Below are 22,784 nucleotides of genomic sequence, written 5' to 3' on the forward strand. Positions count from 1 at the left end.
GTTCATTGGAAGGACTGATGTTAAAGCTGAAACTCCAATGTTTTGGCCACCTGATGCGAAGAGCTGACTCATCTGAAAAGACTTTGATGTTGGGGAAGATTGAAGGCAGGAGGAGAAGGGGATGACAGATGAGATGAGATGGTTAGGTGGCATTACCGACTCAGTGGACATGAGTTTGCGTAAACTCTGGGAGTTGGTGTTGAACAGCGAGGACTGGCATGCTGCAGTTCATGGGGTTGCAAAGAGTCAGACACGATTGACTGACTGAACTGAATTGGACTGAAAAATGGCGGAAGGTAGTGGAACAAAACGATGAATATGTTGTTCAGTAAAGTTTTGGGGGCAGATAAAAAATATCTCTTTTAGTTAAAAAATCAAAGGAACTTTTTGGCCAACCCAGAAAAGTTCTTGCCCTTTTGGTGACAGTGTTCCCCTCAGTGTCACACAACTGTGGATCCACTGCAGTTGGGATACAGGATGGTATCAAAAAATTCAGAATATCAGAAACTGAATTTAACTTCATCTTGCTTCACTTTCTTTTTTCTTTTTAGAATAAAGTTTCTTAAAGGCAATGCTTTCTGGTCCCAAGGACCAGTTGGCGATGTCTGAAACCTTTCTCACTGTCCCAGCGGAGGAAGTGCCCTTCGCCATAGCTGGGGTGGGGGTCAGGGTGCAGCCGGCCCCCTGAGATGTGGAATGCCCCACAGCACAGAACAGCTGGTTTATCTAAAATGTCCACATTGCCTTGTCTTAGAAAGAGAGCATCCCATTCTCCCTCCAGAAGTTCAGATGAAACAGGGCTTAGAGTTCATTTTTGCTGTGTACTGCTGGGTGGGAAAGCCCATAGATATAACATACTTTGTTCACACTTTGGGAAATACACTGTGTACATATGTGGTGGATCTTGTGAATTGCTATCCGATTGGAGATCACAAGTCCCTCTTCCCCAGGCTTGGGAGCTGACTGACAGTGGGTGTCGTGTATGTGCAGATCATCTAGGTGCATGGAGGAGCTGTGGACCCCACGTTCTTGAGCCACTGCACCCACCTGCTCTGCAGGAATCAGGTCAGTGGGCTGTTTGCACAGCTGAGGGCTCAGTTCTGCTGTGAGCAGGAGAGCTCTGAGCGATGCTGGGATGGTCATGCTTGGAAAGGACTTTCCCCCACCTCACTGATTTCCATCTATCTTTGGCATGTGCACACTTCTGTGGCTCCTTGCTTCTCTGTCTGTGAGGACCGGGAAAGAAAGGCAGGTTCCCTGTGAGGGGGAGGTGGACACCGTCTGCCCTGGCAGGGCCACCTGAGCATGGAGCAGTGGGAGCAGGGTCGCTCGGAGCTGCTGACTGGCAGCTCCCCCTCAGTGCTGCTTGTGCTCATCCCCTGAGGTTTCATTTCTCCTCTTCTCTGATGGGTTTTTGTTCATATGCTGACTGCTGTTAGTGTGTATGTGGTACATGGCCTCTGAGAAACGCCTGGTGAAGAGCACATAGGGGTCGTCCCATGGTTAATTCCAGAGGCAGTTACGTTTTCGTAACTTGCTGTGTTCTCACGGGCAATTCGAAATCTGATGATTGGAAGTGTCATCTCTTTCCATGACTAAAATCATTTCCTGGGCTGTCAGCTTTCCTCCCCATGGTCAGCTCTTGTTCCTGTGTTTTGGGTTGTGTTCTAGTTGACCTGTGACACTGCTGTAGTTTATTAGTTTAGTACATTGAGTCATAAGCTCCTGGAATTCCTCTATTTATAGGACTTCTAATAAAAGTGACCTTGTAGTTATACACCCTTACAGTTCTGTATGTCACCTGCAGTAAATCCTCCAATGACTGGCCTGTACTGTTGTGTTCACAGGCCATAATGGAGAGGAAGAGGTGCATCATGTCACACTGGCTGAACATGATCCTGAAGAAAAAGAAGCTGGTGCCACCCCATCAGCCCCTGCATTTTACAAAGGCCTTCCCCCCAGGGGGCAAGCTGTGCTCCAAGCACATAAGGCTCCCCCTGTGCTCCTGAATGAAATAAGCATCTTGTTCCCTTCTCTGTTCCCCTGTAACAGTCACAGCTTAATGACATTTAATGGATTCTCCCAAGTCTTTGACACTGTTTAATAAATGCCTATTCCCTGGTGGCTCAGACAATAAAGCGTCTGTCTGCAATGCAGGAGACCTGGGTTCGATTCCTGGGTTGGGAAGATCCACTGGCAAAGTAAATGGCAACTCACTCCAGTATTCTTTTCTGGAAGATCCCATGGACAGAGGAGCCTGGAGGGCTACAGTTCATGGGGTGGCAAAGAGTCAGACATGACTCTCAGACATCATCTCCTGTCGGTTCTCCCTATCAGAAGAGCCCAAAACCAGGATCAGTAAGAAGAACTGACCAATGTTCATAGGCTTAATAAAGTAACTTCGTTAACATGACCTGAACCCTGTTGTGCTAACACAGGAAAGCGTTCCCCATTTGGTATGTTTTGTTTCCGTCCCCCCTTGCTGGCTCATGTGCAGCACTGTCACCAGTAACAGCATTCTCAGAGGTGCCCCTCAAAGCCAGAGGAGGAATGGAAATACGTGGGTCTGTATCACAACTAACAGGGAGAAGAAAGAGTTGTATTAACTGGGTTAAACTGTCATTATCTCTTGATCTTACTGGACATTTTCTCCCCCAGATTCTCTCTGTGACTGGGTTTGTTGACAGTGACAGGGGCGACCTGAAGCTGTCAGGTCGCCAGGTGTACCTGGCAGGTGCCAAGTACACGGGCTACCTGTGCTGCAGCAACAACGTCCTCATCTGCAGAGAGTAAATGCGGCCAACTCCATGTCTGCCTTTGGCCTGCTCGGCAGTGCTCTGGGTCCCTCAGTCAGCCGGCATTCTGCCCTCGGCCCACACAGGGCATCTCAGGTTCCCTCTGTCAGCCAGGGTTTCATCTCAGCCCACACAGCGCAGCTCCGGGTCCCTCAGTTGACCAGGGTTCTGTCTCAACCCGCATGGGCCTGCTCTGGGTCTCTCAGTATGTTAGAGTTCCATGGTGGATGTCAGAGTCTGCTTAAAGAATGGCAGTGATAATGGTAGCAGAAGAATGAAATTAGATGATTAAGGAGGATGCAGTCAAATTAGGTGACAGTGGTGAGGTGAAAGCACACTGGCCAATGACCTCGCGATCATGTGGACACCTTCTTACAGCCCGATCAGCCCTGTAGAACAGTCTCTGCCACCTCCATTGAGAGCAAGTGTGGGCTGGGTCGTGTTAACAAAAGTACAAATTTGAACTCCGGTATCTCTAATAAAGGTGTTTTCTCTCCCCCCCCACCCCCACCAAAAAAGACTGACCTGTTTAAAGTACGAGAAAGCCAAAGAGCAGCAGATCCCGTGCCTGAATGCCCAGTGGCTGGGGGACATCCTGCTGGGGAACTTTGAGGCCCTGTGGCAGATGCAGTATGGCTGCTACACCTCCTTCAGCATGCAGGACGCCCTTTACCCCAACCGGACACCTGGTGTTGAACCTTCTGGGTAAGCACGCTGGCTCCCCGTGGCCATGGGCTGGTGCTCAGATGCTGCTCTTGGCTTCGGGGTTGCTTCGCTTTTTATCTCATCTCTTGTTTCCTCTCCATGCTATCTCCGTCTATACTGGACCCAGGAGTTTTATTGGCTTGTATTTTTGTTTGCTTTTTTTAATGGACTCTCAGAAGTGGAAGGAACACTCGAAAGCCTTTTGATCTTGTCTTTCAAGCCAGCTCTCGTTTAACTTGCTCTGTAAGACGTGGCATCCCCCACGCCCACCACTTTCTGCTGCACAGATCCCGAGGAAGGCCCACTGCCCTGACTGTACACCAGATGGTGCTTAACCCCATTTACCCACCTGAGCATCACTCCAGGAAGTGGCTACTCAAATGCTGCTTTAACATGCACTCCCTTGAAGGAGCCTGTCCAGTTCTGGTCCTAACAGCCTCAGTCGCAAGAAAGCACTTTCTGGTTTTCAGCCACAGCCTGCCTGCTTCCCTGGGACAGACCTGGGTGTAACGTCTGCTCTGAAGCCATGGTGCAGACGCCAGGCCCTTCCTCGGTTAACACGTGTCCTCAAGGGCCCAGCCTGGCTGCCACCCCCATGTGCTGTGCTCATCACAGACGGTTCCTTGGACGCCAGACCACGGGGCTCCCAGAACTGTCCAGGGTTCAGCACACGCGGGCATGTGGTGCCTACATTGGGCCACAGGCTGCTGGTTTGCTCAGCATTGTCTCATACAGAACACTCAGCCCCTGCCAGGCTTCCCTGTAAACTTAGGAAAAGTCCTCATGGTTCCCTTACTGGAGGCCATCACCTGAGCTACTGCATGTTCAAGATGACCTGCACCTGGAGAGGTGTCTCATTTCTGTTATTACTGATACACTTCCATTATAATTGATTTTTTCTTGGAAGTTGGTTGATTTAAAATGTTGTGCTAGTTTCAGGTGTGCAAAAATGTGAATAAGTCATACTTGTACATACATCTACTTTTGTTAAAGAATTTTTTCCCGTGTAGCTATTAAAAAGTAATGAGTAGAGTTCCCTGTGCTATATAGCACGTCCTTATTGTTAACCTGCTTTATATATAATAGTGTGTATGTGTCCTAGGAAGGCTTTTATATTGATAAAGAGTCCTTAATTTACATAGTGTTTCTGAAAAGTAACCAGTTTCTCTCTTTAGATGCTTGGAGATTTCCGTTGAAAGTGTCAGCAGAGTTGCTGATGGTATGTCACATTAGTCACCTTACTATGGCTGTTACTGTGTTACAAAGAAGAAGGGATAAGTTTGTATCTGTACCTAATTCTTTTAATAATTGACCATCATGACCAATGAGGGCTGAATCTTCTCGCCTGTCATAAGCTGTTCAGTGCACCCTGTGTCTTTATCCTCTTCATTGATGATATTGGGAGTTACACATTCACATGACACACATTAGTTGCATGACTTCTTCAGAGAGCTACATGACTGCTTACAGAGGTGCAGAGCAGAATACAGGGAGACCGTGTGTTTCCGTGGGGTTCAGGAGATGGGAACTGGGGCGCCAGAGTGTCAGCCCTGACCTCAGCACTTCACTGTGGCAGTGGACTTCCAGGCCACCGGCTGGAGTCTCTGATGGGATGCCTTCAGGGTGGGTTGTTCTGCACTGGAGTGCCAGGGTTTGGTTGGTAGGAAATGAGTAATGACTGCCTTTCCCTTAGTGGGGAGGGTCATCTCCACCATCATCCCAGATGGAGAGGTGGTTGCTTCCAACAGTATAACATAAATGAGTGTGCTTGTGGAAGAAAGTCTGGGTTAGAGGCAAGGAATGGGTGAGGGGGCAGCAGCCACAGTGTGAGGCTGGCTGCGGGGGCCTCCAGCTGGTTTTAGGAGGATGGGTGCTGTGCCCGGGACACAGAGTGGCCATCAGAGGCCTGCCTTCCCCTCCAGTGTCCTGTGACCCAACCGTCCTGCACCCTCATAGGGGAATCTCCTTCTTTCTGGAGGGGTGTAATTGCAATCATTTTGTTTTCCAAATTCCATTGGGACACAAAATGTTTGAAGTAAAAAGTGTTTTGAAAAGTTCAAGGATGAGGATTAAATCTATCACAAGAGCTGAGGTAGGGGTGAAGACATCTTAAAGAACTACAGGATCTGGTGAATAGAGAGGGTGACCAGCACCAGGGCCTCCCGGGACAGTTCGCAGGTGCCCATGGTCTCTGCCAGTTGTGCCTTGGGGAGTGTTTCTTGTGTGTGGTGAGAGGGGTAGAAAGCACTCAGAAGCTGCTGTGTTCCTGGGGTGGTTGAATAAGGTAAATCATACTTTAATTACAGGGTGTAAGACTACCTCCCAAACCAAAGCAGAATGAAGTAACTAATATCCAGCCTTCTTCCAAAAGTGCCAGGTAGGAAGAATCACATTGTGTTTTTTTGTTTTTTTTTTTAATGGTTGATGATCTTTTACAGTCTGTTCTTGGAAATGGTGGCAGTTGGGGAAATTCCTAAGATTTTCACTTGGAAGGGCTTTCCAGGTGACACTAGTGGTAAGGAACCCGCCTGCTAATTCAGGTGACATGAGACAAGGGTTCAGTCCCTGGGTCAGAAAGATCCCCTGGAAGAAGGCATGGCTACTCACTCCAATATTCTCGCCTGGAGAATCCCCATGGACAGAGGAGTCCGGCGGGCTACAGTCCATGGGGTCACAAAGAGTTGGGAACGACTGAGCCTCTAAACCACCAGAACTTGGAAGGATACACTGCTTGCATTGTAGCTGTATCATGACATGTCTCGTTTCATCACTGGAGATAAGCGGGGATTAGCCGGTGTCTTCTCCTTTCTTATTAAAAAAATAAAGTCCAATCTTCTGTTTTATCTTTTTTCTATCTTGCCAGAATCCCCATTGTGTGAAACAAGCTGCTGTGGTGGGACAGGGGCAGGGGGACTGGAAACCGGCTCCAGGCATCCTCAGTGTGTGCCCGGGAGCCCACGTCCAACCCCTGACCCAGGTCAGGATGGGGGATGGAGCCCCCTCTGTGGGGCTGGGGCGGGGGTGTTGTCAGACTTGTTCTGGTCTCACCTGGTGGAGGTAAGCCGGTGGTTTAAATGGAACCAAGAGACCCTCTGAACTGCATTGAGTGAGGATCTTTGCCTCTTCTCTACTCCTTAGTCCCCTCCTTCCAGTCCCCACAGCCACCCAATCTGGGGATTGTTGGATTCTTTAGCAAAAGCAATTATGTGATTATATACGTCATTAAAAAACTACAGATTTTGTTAACTTAATACACTGTCTCAAATATAAGCTAAAAATAGGGTTTGAAGAAATTTAAGCAAAGAAGTTTAATATAAAATATGTACTTCAGTCAACCAGCTTTATTCTGTGTCAGAGCTTCTGGGGTGAGATGGGTCCTGTGGGATATGGTGGGGGACTGGGGGCCACAGAGGGCCCTTGAAGCCCTCCCTTCCACCCGCACAGACCCCCAAGGACAGTGCAGGCTGGGGGGTCGGGGGTGGTGCCTGATCAGCCCTTCCCCTGGGGGTTCCAGGTGAGAGTCCTTTGGGGTGACTTTGTGTAAATGGTGGGAAAGAAAGAGCAGGTGAATCACTGCACTTTCCCTTTAAGAACAGAAAAGCACACACAGGTAAATCTCTCAGAGCTTCTTAACACTTTTAAAATTAAACTCTCATGTTTGGTAAAGAACATATTAGGGAAGTAATAGCCGTTCTCTTTTATGTGTGTTTCACAGAATCAAAGATATTCTGCCTCCCACCAAGAGGATACCACCAGAACTGACCCCTTTTGTGCTTTTCATTGGATTTGAGTCTGTTCAAGTTCAAGAGTACATAAAGGTGAAATTTCCTTCTGTTTCTCATAAGGATTTTTAGGAATGTTCCTTTCTGTTTATATTTGCTTTAGGTGAGCAGTTTTATTAAGTTAACATGTAGTCAGGAATACCGTGTTGTAATGGTGTTCATCATGTGTATTCATAAACTCTGTCATCATTACATCATTGCCTTCCCGCCTTATACTTGCTGCTACTTCCTCCTTTGACACTTGCTTTCTTAGGATGACTCAGGTGAGGAGACCAAGAGCAGTCTTGTAATCACACATTAGCAAAGCTGTGCAAATACCATTTTCGTAAGGACATTAGCTTACGAGAGTAGCTGTGCCCCATCAAGTTTCCTAAATGAACCCATCAACTTCTCAAGATTTGTTCTCTCTGGTGGAGCGGGCCCAGGGGTCACAGGTGTATTTGTATTTATTTACATAAATGCACTTCTAGAAGTAACATTAGGAGGGACTGTGGGCTTGTGTCTGGGGATGGGATGGTTAAAGTATAGTTGACCTGTGTCACAGGGATTCAAATATTTCCCTTTATTTTTTAAGGAAAAGAAATAATTATAAATACTACTATAAAATTCTTTTTTTAACTTATAAAACTGGGTATAAAGAGATCATCTTTTACATGTCTATGTCTTAGGTCGATTTTTATGTCATCATTTCTTAGAGACTGTGTCTCAACGTGCCTTATCAATACCCACTTCGGCGTAGACAGCCTGGGAGGTTCACTCCTTATGTAGCGAGCTGCCTTGTTCTCAGAGCTTTCTACTTCTTCAAAGGGGTATCCTCCTGGTGTCCAGTGGAGGTCCTGCTTTAATCTTGACTTATGTGGCACGGATTAGGGAAATGTACATTGTCACTTCCAGTTTCCACTTTGCTTGCACGGTGGCGTAGGTCTGGCTACACTGCTTTCACCATTTTGTGCTGTCGAGAGTCCCATTCACGGTCTAGACAAGTCCTGGGCTGAGGGCGGGCGGGTGGCTCTGCAGACCAGATGGTCTCACCTCTGCTCTCTGTTCTTGGCCCTCAGATGCTCCATATCCTTGGTGGGGAGGCTGCCGAGTCTGCACAGAAGTGCACCCACCTCATCGCCAGCAAGGTGAAGCGGACCGTCAAGTTCCTGATGGCCGTTTCCATGGTGAAGCACATCATCAACCCAGAGTGGCTGGAGGAGTGCTTCAAGTGCCAGAAGTTCATCGGTAAATGGCCGAGTCACACCCTGTGCACTGGATGCCCAGTTAGGAGCATTTTTGCCTTGAAATTTGTCCCCATTCTCATCCCAGCAAAGATCAAGTTCATTTTTTAACTCTGTGAATTTAAATGGATAAATAACAAATTATTTCATTTCCCAGTGAGTCATATCATATTTTTGCATTTTACTGTGAATTAAGAAGGTTGTGGTAATTGGGGAAGTACTGGGGAAGAGCTCTGTAGCCTTGCCTTCTTCTCCTGATGATACGTCCTGTATGTCATGCTGGCTGTCCAACGGGGTTCCAGGTGTGGCACATTGAATGCAGCAGGGCCAGGGAGCCCAGGAGTGTCCTGGGAACATGGGGCAAGTGGCCTGGGGGGACAGCGTGGGTCACCAACTCCCAGGACAGGCACGGGCATCTGTGGTGGGACCTTCATTCAGTTGCTCTGTGCCCCCCTCCCACACGCCTCTTGCCGGGGGCTGCATAGGTGGTCCTTGGGTGGTGTCCACAGTGGTCCCTTCTCCACTCTGCCTGCTCTCATCTTTTCCAAGATGCGGAGGCCGAAGTGCTTTTCTCCTTTAGTTTGGAGGAGTCCTTGAGGAGGGCACATGTTTCTCTACTCTTCAAGGTACACCTGGACTGGAGCTCAGATCAGCTGCTCAAGCTGGACAACTGTGATGGGCCAGGCAGCTTGCACCCAGAGAGCCAGGCTCTCCCCACTCCCCCTACACAATCAGGCCTCCTCTAGGGTCTGTTCAGGTTGAAGAAAATCGATATGGAAAGAGATGCATTATAAATAACCTGGGTTCAGAGAGTATGTTATGAATAATTTATAAGATTTTTTTTTTGCTTTAACAACTTACATTAATACTATTCCCATAAAATGTATATTCAGCTGGAAAATGGAGAACAGTCTTGAGAAAATATTAACTGAATATGTGTCTAATAATTCTAGAGTACAGTGTTTAAATGTTTCTAAGATAGAACAGTTTGCAAAATGTTTGTATTAAACAGTGGCTTAGTAGATTAATAGAGATAATCAGTTTTTTGGGTTTTTTTTTTTAACTTTTAAGGAGCCAACTTAGGAATCAAAAGAGATTTGCAGTACTGAGTTAAGAGTACATTACCTAAAATAGTCTGTTTTGCTAAATGTTTTAGGAGTTTAAACAAAATGGTACTTCTGGTACATTTAAGAGTAAGGAAATTAGAAAAGTTTAATCATCAAAATCATTTCGTACTCCATTTGAGCTTTAGGAATTGTGAAAAATGTTCTTATTCTTACTCTTATCACAGAATACTTCATGTCTTGCAGGAATTAAAGTTCTAGTCACTTTTTAATAATTATAAGTCACACCTAGCATATGAGAGTGTTATTTCTGAAATTTCATGTCTGTGTTTGCCAAGCCCACTTCGGGTTGGGGACCAGGGCAATCTAGTACCATGTAGCTCCATGAAATTGGGCATTTTGTCAAATTTCTTGGGTAGGATGAGAAATTACACACACTGAAAATTCAGTTTGAAACCAGTACACATATTTTCATTTTTAGGTGAAATACTTTTACATCACTCCTGGGATCTGTCCATGTCTGTCAACCATGAAAGCGATTATGGAATGTGCAGGAGGCAAAGTGTTGTCTAAACAGCCATTCTCCCAGAAATTCATGGAATATAAGCAGGGTAATGTGCACAGTAGTGACAAATTGTTGAATGCATCAATGTCATATATGAGGCTCAGTAACCAAGAAGCTGCTTTTCTTTTCCATAGAGTATGTCAGAAATGATTTCAATATCCTGTGAAAATAACCTTCACTTGTGTCAAAAATATTTTGCCAGAGGATTAGTTATGTTCATTGCTCTGCTGCATGTTGGTGTGCCTGGGTGCGGGCAGGTGTGTCTGTTTGACAGGTTTTGTCTTTGTTCCTTGCAGATGTTCACAAGGTAGAGTTTGTTCTCACTGGAGTGCTCACTCAGACACTGGATTATGAGTCATATCCTTTGGGAAGGCGGTGGGTGGGCCCCTCTCATCCTTAGTGTCAGAGTTGCATGCGCTCCGTGACCCCACAGGTTAGGGCACTACTGCCAGGGTAAGTGATAGAACCGCTGAGAGGTCCATTGAATTTCGTAGACTGTTCTTCTAGAGTAGATGCTCTTACATCTTTCCAGGCTCTTTCCCGCCCTCCGTGTTGAGATCTGAATGCCTGTTCTGCACTGCCTTTCCGTGTGGAAGGAAGACTTGGTATAAAGCTTACCTGAGCCATGTGTGGGTGACCTCTCGGGGCTCTCCTCACGTCTGCAACCTGAGAGCAGCCACGTCGTCCAGCCACAGGCAGTTGCCTGGGTTGCAGGGCCTGGCGCATGCCCTGTAGGAGAAGGGAGTGACTGGTTTTCTGTGGCGTGGCTTTGGGCACCTGGGGCTCTTTTTCTTAGTGTGGGGCCCTTGTTGGGTGTCGGCACTGGTCCGCAGTGCTGTGGGAAGCTGTTTTCCTCAACACGCCTACATATAAATTTAACTGACGCACCTGCGCTAGTGCCAGGAGCCGCGCGGACCTGGCCTCGGCCCTGTTCCCTTAGACTCCCTTGTTTTAGAGCTGCTTTCTTTGGGACAAGCGTTTTTAAGCAGGAAGACAAATACATTAAATATGTTGCATCTTATTAGGGTGTGTAATTTTATTCTGAGGAAACAAATTGTATTTTATATTATATGACATTTAAGAGCCCACATTAAATTTTATGGTTCATTTGCCAGGTTTTTAAATGTTTTCACAACACTGTTACTGGAACTTTAGCTGCAAATAAAATGATGCAAATAAAGACCTTGCTATCTCTAAATTATGGATGTTAAATATTTGAAAAGTTTTGTAAATTTATTTTTATTTCTTATACTCTTATCTTTTATATTGAAATCTTGCCCACATTCTAAATAAATGTACTTTTGAACTTTAGTTATAATTGAATGATCCTTTATTGTGACACATTTTTTTGGTATGGTTTATAGGGTTTGCATTATTCTTGAACACATTTTAAGTAATTGCAAGGCAAAATATTTTCTAGAAGAATTTTCTCCTGTGGAAGTGATTTCTGGAAGGTAGCCACTTTCTATCAAGGTGAGACATAAACTCCTGAGCAGAGCTATGTTCAGAACATTAGCAGTTATTACAGCACAGGCACCAACTGGCCACAGTCATTAATACCACAGAAACACACGTCTCTCCTGCTTCTGTTCCAGATACGATTCTAATACACTTCCTGTCGGGTTGTAGGTACAAAAATGTAAGTGGAGACCATCGTCTTAGCAGTGACTACTGACATACGAGTGTGTTTAATATACTACAGGTATTAGTGTACTCAAGACCAGTGGTGTCACAGAGATTCAGCCCTGCCCCGACATTACCGCCCATCAGTGTGCCCCTCAGACACTGAATTTGCCTCCACAGCAGTTGCTGAGGTGTTTTCCTAGAAGGAGCTGTAACTGGCTCCAGTCTGTTCTCCAGTTGTACAATCTGTACAGTTTAATTCCCGAACAGAGTTTAGGTGGAACACGTGCATTAAACACGTCAGGACTTCCCCGTCACAGGAGTTGTTAGCATTGCCATAAGGGTCGGGTGTCACTTAGTTACGTGGGATGTCCTCCTGTCTTTGACGTGGAGCCACATGGAGTTAGTCCTGCAAATCACCACTCAGTGTCACAGTTGTGAAATGAGGCTCCACACCTGCGACCTCACATGTGCCCTAGGCCCTGACCTGTGTCGACTTTCCCGTGACATGTCTCTTACCATGTGGTCCTTGTTAAGTCTCTCAGCATGCGTGGATGACAAGATGATGGTCTCCTGCACACATTAATCTATCATGCTCTTTAAAACACACCCAGTTGGCACTTACTTGCATCTTTAACAGACTGTCTCTCAATGTATGGCCTTTTTAGTTCCTACTTTTGTACCTAATCAAGCAAACTTGCCTATAAAACTGACTGTCTTCTCATGAACCACAGGTGGAATGAATGTTGACGTCAGAGAATTTAGAATCTGTAAGGTCCTGGAAGTACAGAGGACTTTCATGAGTTGGCACAAAATGTTGATTGCACAGTATTCAGAGTATGGGCCTGCTTCTTATACCCTTGAAGAAAATCAAACATGATAACGGCATAAACGTCTCTGGGTAGAGTCAATGCATCTGTTCAGTCTTCAACCTTTCAGTGAATGTTTTTCCAAAAGCTGCCAAGAAATACATAAGAATGCCAGGAACTCTCTACAGTCAACTGGTCTGCATAGTTGCTGAGCACTGACTTGAAGGCTCAAAGGAAATTACATATGAAGATTTAATTAAATGATAAAGTAAATCAACTTGTTAGGTTGATCAGGTTATAAAATTATTTCTCATAAGAAAGGAAGTCTCAGTCCTGTTGTTTGGTCTGACTCAAGATTTAGTAGAAGTATAATGTAGACCACATATGTAATTTTATCTTTCTAATAGCCACAATAAGAAAGCTCTTAGATTTTAGTTTCTACAGTTAATATCTCTGAAGTGTTATTTCACTTATAAGTAATATTTTTAAAAATTTAAAAATACTTTAGATTTCACACCAATTACAGTTCAAAAAGTACATATGCATACCCAAGTTATTTTAAGTGTAGGTTTTTTTTTTTTTAAGTTAATGTTAACTATGATTGACAGTTGAGCCCTTCTTCCACACCAGGCATATTTCCACTGCATGGTGAGCTGCTGTGGCTTGTCTCCACTCTCTCACTTTGCAAACGGGTGGGAGAAACATGGATGCCACTAAAGATGGCACACTTGGTATCAGAACAAGAGCAGGATCATATCATACCTCTGTGTAGACAAGTACAAGATTTTGAATCCATATGGCAGAACAGAAGGACATGGAACTCACCTCCTCCCACAAATATATCTACACATGGACCAGTTCTCACAATACCTCCTGGTGGGAAAGCTCAGGCACCAAGGAGCACAAGAAAGATGACATAACACAGTAGGATAAAAGGGGGGAAATAAAGGGGAGAAGACGGGCCTGGTGCCACTGTGAAGAAACTCTGATTGAGGACAGGTTCCAGCCACCTGGAAAGGCCCTCTCCCAAGAGGAGACCACCCAGGACAGAGAGGGAGTCTTCAGAGACTCAGAGGACCATGTAGCAGGCAGAACAGAGAGCCCAGGAGAGAGGCTCTGTACTACCTGTACATGGTCTCCAGCCTGAGATGCATGCCTGCTGGTTCATGCAGGACAGGCCCCGGGGAGAGGACTGTGGTTGGCTGTGTAAAGAGCCTGAAAGGCTGGAGTGGGGCATGGCCACAACTTGGGTGGCATGGAAGACGATTTGGCCATCGTAGAAGCAATGTTAAAGGGTATGTGAAGGGCAGACCCCATCAGCCTCTTCCTCACTCACCCAGCACAGCACCAGCTCCATGAGACTTGGAGCACTCTGGCACCAGCAGGGCCCTCACCCACTGAGGCAAAGCTGGAATCATCCTCCCCATGGCTGTGCCATGAACCGATCTCTACCACTGCTTCTAGCTCTGTCCACTTGGTGCCTGCAGGACACACGAGCAGACAGCGGGGGCTCCTTGGCTGGGACAGGTTGGGCCCGGGCAGTTGTGGGCTTTGTGGGTGTACACAGGGACCGAGCCAGGCCTGAGCTGCTCCCTGCTTCCATGGCAGGTCCAGGTGCACAACTACTGATTTCAGAGGATCTTCGCTGGTGGCTCTGTGAGCACACCACCTGATGATCGCCAAGGCTGCCTACCTGTACCCCCACAAAGGATGGGGTCCCAAGCAGACCTACACCAAGACAGAGGGTCATAAAAATGTCAGAAGTGAAAGAGATGTCTAAAGGAAGTAAGAGGAAAACAAAGGATTCATTACAAGAGAACCTGCACAAGGCTGCCAGCGGACTCCTCTCCAAAATCACTGCAAGTTAGAAGGGAGTGGCAAGATAAATTTGAAGTACTGAAAGGGAAAACCCTGCAGCCTAAGATACCCTACCGAGGAGGACTACCTTTAGAAGAAAAGGAGAGGAAATTTCTCAGATATGATGCCAGAAGATGAGCCTCCCAGGTCGGAATGGTGTCCAATATGCCACTATGGAAGAATAAAGGGCAATTACAAATAACTCCAGAAAAATGAAGACTGGGCCAAAGCAGAAATGACACTCCATTGACGATGTGTCTGGTGGTGAAAGTAAAGTCTTATACTGTAGAGAACAATACTTCATAGGATTCTTAGATGTTAGATTTTAGATCCATGAATCAAGGAAAATTGGAAGTGGTGAAGTAGGAGATGGAAATATTGAACATTAATATCTTAGGAATCAGTGAACTAAAATAGACTGAAATGGGTGAAGTTTAATTCAGATGGCCATTATATCTACTACTGTTGGCAAGAATCCCTTAGAAAAAGTGGAGTAGCCCTCATAGTCAACAAAAGAATCTGAAAAGTACTATGTGGATGCAATCTCAAAAACGAAAGAATGATCTCTGTTTGTTTCCAAGTCAAACCATTCAGTACCACAGTAATCCAAGTCTGTGCCCCAATCACTAATACTGAAGAAGCTGAAGTTTCTATGAAGACCTACAAGACCTTCTAGAACTAACACCCAAAAGAGATGTCATTTTCATCTTAGGGGACTGAAATGCAAAAGTAGGAAGTCAAAAGGTACCTGGAGCAACAGGCAAGTTTGACCTTGGAGTACACAATGAAGCAGGGCAACGGCTAGCAGAGTTTTGCCAAGAGAGCACACCTATCATAGCAAACATGCTCTTCCAACAACACAAGAGACGATTTACATGGACATCACCAGACGGTCAATATCAAAATCATATTGATTATATATATTCTTTAGCCAAATAGGGAGAAGCTTGATACATTCAGCAAAAACAATGGTGGCTCTTTTCTTGAACTCCTCATTGCCATATTCAGACTTCACTTGAATATGGTAGCAAAAAACAACTAGACCATTCATGTATGATCTTAATCAAATCCCTTAAGATTATACAGTGAAAGTGACAAATAGATTCAAGGGACTAGATCTGATAGACAGAGTGCCTGAAGATCTGTGGACAGAGGTTCATGACACTGTAGAGGAGGTGTTTATCAAAGTGATCCCCAAGGAAAAGGAACATAAAAAGGCAAAATGGTTGTCTGAAGAGGCCTTACAAATAGCAGAGAAAAGAGAAACGAAAGGCAAAGGAGAAAAGGAAAGATATACCCATCTGAATGCAGAGTTTGAAAGAAAAGCAAGGAGAGATAAGAAAGCCTTCCTCAGTGATCAATGCTAAGAAATAGAGGAGAACAGTAAAATAGGACAGACTAGAGAGCTCTTCAAGAAAATTAGATATACCAAGGGATTATTTCATGCAAAGATGGCACAGTAAAAAACAGAAACATTATGGACCTTAAAGAAGCAGAAGATATTAAGAAGAGGTGGCAAGAATACTGTGAAGAACTATACAAAAAAGATCTTCATGACCCAGATAACCACGATGGTGTGATCACTCACCTAGAGCCAGACATCCTGGAATGGGAAGTCAAGTGGGCCTTAGGAAGCATCACTACAAACAAAGTTAGTAGAGGTGATGGAATTCCAGCTGAGCTATTTCCAGTCTTAACAGATGATGTTGTGAAAGTGCATCACTCAATAAGCCAACAAATTTGGTAAACTCAACAGTGCCCATAGGACTGGAAAAGGTCAGTTTTCATTCCATCCCCAAATAAAGGCAATGACAAAAAATGCTCAAACTACTGCACAATTGCACTCATATCACACACTAGTAAAGTAATGCTCAAAAATCCCCAGGCCAGCCTTCAACACTATGTGAACCATGAACTTCCAGGTGTTCAGTCTGAATTTAGAAATGGCAGAGGAACCAGAGATCAAATTGCCAACATCCACTGAATTGTAGAAAATGCAAAGAGTTCCAGAAGAACATGTGCTTCTGCTTTACTGACTACACCAAACCCTTTGACTCTGTGGGTCACAACAAACTGTGGAAAATTCTTAAGGTGATGGGAATAGCAGACCACATTACCTGCCTCCTGAGAAGTTTTGATGCAGGTCAAGAGGCAATAGATAGAACCTAACATGGAACAATTTACATGTGCCAAATTGGGAAAGTAGTACACCAAGGCTGTATATCGTCACCCTCTTCATTTAACTTCTATGAAGATTACGTCATCCAAAATGCTGATCTGGATGAAGCACAAGCTAGAATCAAGATTACTGGGAGAAATTTCAATACTTCAGATATTCAGATGGCACCACCTTTATGGCAGAAAGTGAAAAGGAACTAAAGACCCTCTCTCTTGATGAAAGTGAAAGAGGAGAGTGAAAAAGCTATCTTAAAACTCAACATTAAAGAACTGAGATCACGGCATCTGGTCCAAGCACTTCATGGCAAATAGATGGGGAAACAATGGAAACAGGGAGAGACTTTATTTTTTAGGCTCCAAAATCACTGCAGATGGTGACTGCAGCCATGAAATTAAAAGACGCTTGCTCCTTGGAAGAAAAGCTATGAGCAACCTAGACAGCATACTAAAAAGCAGACATTGCCTTGCCAACAAAGGTCCATCTAGTCAATGCTATGGTTTTTCAAGTAGTCATGTATGGATGTGAGAGTTGGACCATAAAGAAAGATGAACGGCAACATATTGATGCTTTTTATCTGGGGTGTTGGGGAAGACTCTTGAGTCCCTTGTACAGCAAGGAGATCCAACCAGTCTCTTAAAGGAAATCAGTCCTGAACATTCATTGGAAGGGCTGATGCTGAAGCTCTAATACTTAGGCCACCTGATGGGAAGAACTGACTCATTGGAAAAGACCCTGATGCTGGGAAAGATAAAAGGCAGGAGGAGAGGGGGATGACAGAGAATGAAATGGTTGGATGGCAACACCAACTTGATGGACATGAATTTGAGCAAGCTCTGGGAGTAGTTGATGAACAAGTAAGCCTGATGTGCTGCAGTCCATGGAGTCGCAGAGTCAGACTTGACTGAGCAGCTGAACTGATCTGACAAGTGAACTGTGTGTGTGCTCAGTTGCTCAGTCTTGTCCAACTCTCTGCGGCCCCATGGACTGCAGCCCACCAGGCTCCTCTGTTCATGGAATTTCCCAGGCAAGAATACTGGAGTGAGGTGCCATTTCCTACTCCAGGGCATCTTTCCGAACCAGGGATGATACCCACGTTTCTTGTCTCTCTTGCGTTCGCAGGCAGATTCTTTACCACTGAACCGCCTCGGAAACCCAAAAGTGAAATAGAATCTGCAAATTAAGAAAACAAAAGACTCCCTACAAACCAAAGCCCTGGACCTGATGGCTTCACATGGGAATTATACCAAGCATACAAAGAACTTATACCAATTCTACTCAAACTCTTCCAAAAGACTGAAGTCTTTTAAAGTCTCTCTTTAGGAGAGAACACTCCTAAAGACACTCTATGAAGCCACCATCACCCTAATGCCAAAATCAAAGACACTACAAAGAAAATTATAGGCCAATATCTTTGATGAATATGTTCTTGTTGTTTGATTCATCTTTGACAAAAATAGATGCAAAAATTCTCAACAAATTAGCAAACGAAATCCAACAAGACATAAAAGGGATCCTACACAATGACCAATTCAGATAAATCCCAGGATTGCAAGGATGGTTCAACATATGCAAAATTAATGTCATGTACCACATCAACAAAAGAAAAGACAAAAATCAAGATCATGTGATCTCTCAAAAAATGCCTTTGCAAAAAGTCAGCATCCATTCATGATTAAAAAATAAAAAAAAAAAAAACTTACAAATGTGGATATAGAGGGACTGTATCTAAACATAATAAAAGCTTTTTATGGCAAATCCACAACTAGTATAATACTCAACAAGGAAAAGTTTAAAGTCTCCCCCCTAAAATCTGTAACAGAGATAGAACTCCCACCTCTTCTATTCAACATAATATTGCAAGTCCTAACCACAGTGATAAGGCAAGAAATAAGGGTATCTAAATTGGAGGGAAGTGGTGAAACTGTCATGATATGCAGAAGACATGATACTATACATAGAAAACCCTAAAGACTCCACACAAAAACTACTAGAATGGAGAAATGAATTCAGTAAGGTAGCAGGATATAAGGTTAACATACAGAAATTGGTTGCATTTCTTACACTAAAAGTGAAATATGCAAAAGGGAATGTTTAAAATTGCATCCCTCAACCAAAATAAAAGACTTACAAATAAAGCTGATAAAGGAAGTGAAAGAATTATACACTGAGAACTATAAAATATTAATAAAGGGTCCCTTTGTTGTTCAGTTCAAATTATCACCAAAATTGTTAATTGGCTATATCCCAAAACAAAATAAAAGATTTACAAAAATAAAAGGACTAAGAAAATATTAATAAAGGAAACTGAAGATGGTTAAAAGAAAGTGGAAAGATATCCCATGCTCTTGGACTGAAAGAACACGTGTTAAAATGGCCATACAACTCAGAGCAAGGATAGATTTAATGCAATCCATAGCAAATTATGCATGACATTTTTCACAGCTAGAATAATCCTAAAATCTACATAGAGACACAAAAACCCAGAAGTGCCAAAACAATCTTGAAGAAAAAGTACAAAGTAGGAGACTTAACCCTCCCAGACTTCAGATAATACTACAAAGCTACAGTAATCAAAACAACTTGGCATTGGCACAAAAACAGACATACAGATCAATGGAATAGAACAGAGAGCCCAGAAGTAAACCCACACACCTACAATCTACAAAAAAAAAAAAAAAAATACAAGGAGAAGAAATCAGTTTCTTCATCAAGTGGTTCTGGGAAATCTGGACAGCTGTATATAAATCAATCAAATTAAAACAAACCCTCTCACTGAACACAAAGTCAGTCTCAAAATGCCTTAAAGGCTTAACATGTGACACCATGAAACTCTTGGAGGAGAACACTGGCCAACAGTCTCTGACATCAAACATACCAGTGTTTTCAGGTCAGTCTCCCAGGACAGTAGAAATAAAAACAAAACTAAGCAAATGGGACCCATTCAAACTTGTGCACTGTTAGTGGAAATGTAAGGGAGGTTTAAGAGGGAGGGAGCATGTGTATACTTATGGCTGATTCGTGTTGATGTGTGGCAGAGACCAACACAATATTGCAAAGTAATTATCCTACAATTTAAAAAATAAAAGAAAACATGGTACAACCACTGTAGAAAACATTATAACACTTCCTAAAAATTTTTAAACTAGAATTATCATGTGACCCAGCAATTCTATTGCATATATACCCCAAAGATCTGGAAGCAAGGTCTCCATGAGACATGTATGCACCCCTGTCTGTAGAGTCATTATTCACAATAAAAAAAAATGGAAGCAAAGCAAGTGAGAGAGTAACAGGCAGGAAGGCCAGGGGTCTCCAAATGGAAGAATGAGGCTGTAAGTGCCAGACATTTTTATCTCTCTTAACCGTCAGGAAAGACCAAACCAGGGATCTGTTTTTTCCTTCTCTATACAAAATTAAAAGGAGGTTTCTCCTAACATTCTGTGTGGCCATGACACCTGGTCTCACCTAAAGCTAACTACTCCCAAACCTTGAGTTAACCAATACATTTCTTTTTCATATGGAAATGTTGTCTTAAGCTATGTTAATGAACCCCAGACTCCATCTTCAAGTTGGTTCAGCCAAATGGCCTAACTTACTTATTCAGGTATTGTTCCCCTAATCTATGTAAATGAAACTATTTGTTGGAACAAGATGCAAGTCAATAGTTTTATGGCCTGGGATAAATTATCTGGTGCCATTCTAGATTTTATGACATTCCTTTCTTTTCATTAACAGACTGTGAGTGACTATATAACATACAGCTAAAGACTAGGAGGGGGTACTCTTTTGCCCCCTTCTGATGCCTATGTCAGAAGCTTTCTCTATCTCCTTTATACTTTAATAAAACTTTATTACACAAAAGCTCTGAGTGATCCAGCCTCGTCTCTGGCCCCGGATTGAATTCGTCTCCTCCGGAGGCCAAGAATCCCGTGTCTTATCGTTCAGCAACAACCTTTCACAAGTGTACACCCACTGATAGACAAACAAAAGTGGTCCATACTTACAGCAGAATATGATTCAGCCTTAAAAAGGAAGGAAATTCTGACACCTGCTATGTTGTGGGTGAACCTCCAGAATGTAAGGCTAAGTGAAATACACCAGTCACAGGAGGGAAAATGCTGTAAGACTCTGCTAATGTAAGAGGCCTGGAGTGGTCAGTTCAACAGAGGCAGAAAGTGTATGATGAGGCCAGGGGCTGAGGAGGACGAAGGGGAACCAGTGTTTAATGGGGGCAGACTTTGGAAAAATGGAAAGTCCTGGAGATGGGTGATGGGTAAGACCACACAACAACCTGAAAGGACCTAATGCCACTTAATCACACACTTAAAAGTGGTTAATGTGGGAAGCTGTATGTGTGTTTCACGACTTTTAACAAAAGAGATGAAGGAGACAATGCTAGTTAAGCCAGCAAGTGGGGAAGAGATTGGGAAGGAAGATGCTATCGTGAGTTTCTTCTTCCTCAAGATGGTCATTGAGTGCTCTTAAACCAAGTTTTCAAAACCTCAAATTCACACATAATTAAATTATAACCAAGTCTGTCTAATCAAAGTTACGGTTTTTCCAGTGGTCATGTATGGATGTGAGAGTTGGACCGTAAAGAAAGCTGAGCACTAAAGAATTGATGCTTTTGAACTTGGGTGTCGGAAAAGACTCTTGAGAGTCCCTTTGACGGCAAGGAGATCCAACCAGATCCTACCAGTCTAAAGGAAATCAGTCCCAATATTCATTGCAAGGACTTATGTTGAAGCTGAAACTCCAATATTTTGGCCACCTGATGTGAAGAACTGACATGTTGGAAAATACCCTGATGCTGGGAAAGATTGAAGGCGGGAGGAGAAGGGAATGGCAGAGGATGAGATGATTGGATGGCATCACCGACTCAATGGACATGAGTTTAAGTAAACTCCGGGAGTTGGTGAAGGACAGGGAAGCCTGGTGTGTTGTGGTTCATGGGAGGACAACTCAGTCACAGTTGTGAAACCTGACGATGCCTGATCCACGACCAGAGGGTCCCACCACTGTGCCCCGTCTCAGAGTGGACCCTGTGCATGAACACATGGAGGCATGGAGACTGCTCTTTACCACCACTTCATCTCAGCAACAGCTGCTAGGCTAGCCGTGGGCAGGGGAGGGGCGCCATGAACAAAATCTGTCCACCCAGTGGAAGACCGCAGTGTTCATGAGATGTGTAGGGGACACCTGTGCACACAGGCAAGTATGGAAAATGCTGTAAGCCCCCTGCATATGAACAAGTTACACTCTGAGAGCATGTCCATAAGTTCAGTTTGTTTGTAGGTCCAACAAATTTAGCCGACACAGTTGGCTACATAATACTGTGTTGTAATAGGTATATAATTCTTTTCACACAAACAATACATAAAAAAATAAAGAAAACACCTTTATTCTCACAGGACAGTACCATGAAGAGTACAATAGTCCAGCACAACATTGGCACACAGGGGCTGGCATCCGTGAACAGGCAAGAATGACTGACTGGAGGAGGGAGGAGAGCAGTGGGAGAAGGTGGAGCTGAAGGATGGTGAGCAATGGGAGACGGAGGATGAGCTGCAGGGTCACTCGCGCCTGTTGCCAATGGAACACACATGTGCATCTTTGAAAGCTTGCAACTTGTAAGTTCATATGTAGGGGACTTACTGTACCGTGTTACATGAAAACATCAAGCTGCAGAATGGTAGATGCTGCAATACCACGCTGATGGAAATAATTTCCCCAAGTGGTAAACCTTCATTTTAAAAAGATGTATAGTATTCTGTTATGTGGACACATCAAATGCCTTTGATCCACTCCCTACTGATGGATATTCACACTGATTCCTTCTGTTTTTGTTGTTGTTGTTGCTAAAAACGCTGTCACAGAAATCCTCTAACATGTACCTTCACACACAGGTAAGGCTGTGCTGGTTAAGCTCATTAATGGCATTGCAATTGCTGTGTTAAAAAGGTTGTATAGCCAGTTTTTCACTAAATAAGCTCGTGGTTTCGAACGCAAAACCCCCAAAGCTCGGTGCTTTAATACAACAGGAGTTCATTCCTTGTGGCTGTTACATGCTGGGTAACTGGTCAGCTATAGCCACACTGGTCCTCCTCTGGGATGCAGGCTGAGAGGGCAACTTTCATCTGGAAGGTACACACTCATGGCCACAAGAAACCAGAAGGGCATTG

General features: G+C 44.2%; 1 pseudogene; it reads left to right on the forward strand.

Moving 5' to 3' along the window:
• The first annotated feature begins 601 nt into the window (after positions 1 to 601).
• Positions 602 to 10,869, forward strand: LOC136154606 (PAX-interacting protein 1-like; annotated as a pseudogene).
• Positions 10,870 to 22,784: the final 11,915 nt, after the last annotated feature.

The sequence above is a fragment of the Muntiacus reevesi genome, chromosome X (assembly GCF_963930625.1).
Source record: "Muntiacus reevesi chromosome X, mMunRee1.1, whole genome shotgun sequence".
Lineage (NCBI taxonomy): Eukaryota > Metazoa > Chordata > Mammalia > Artiodactyla > Cervidae > Muntiacus > Muntiacus reevesi.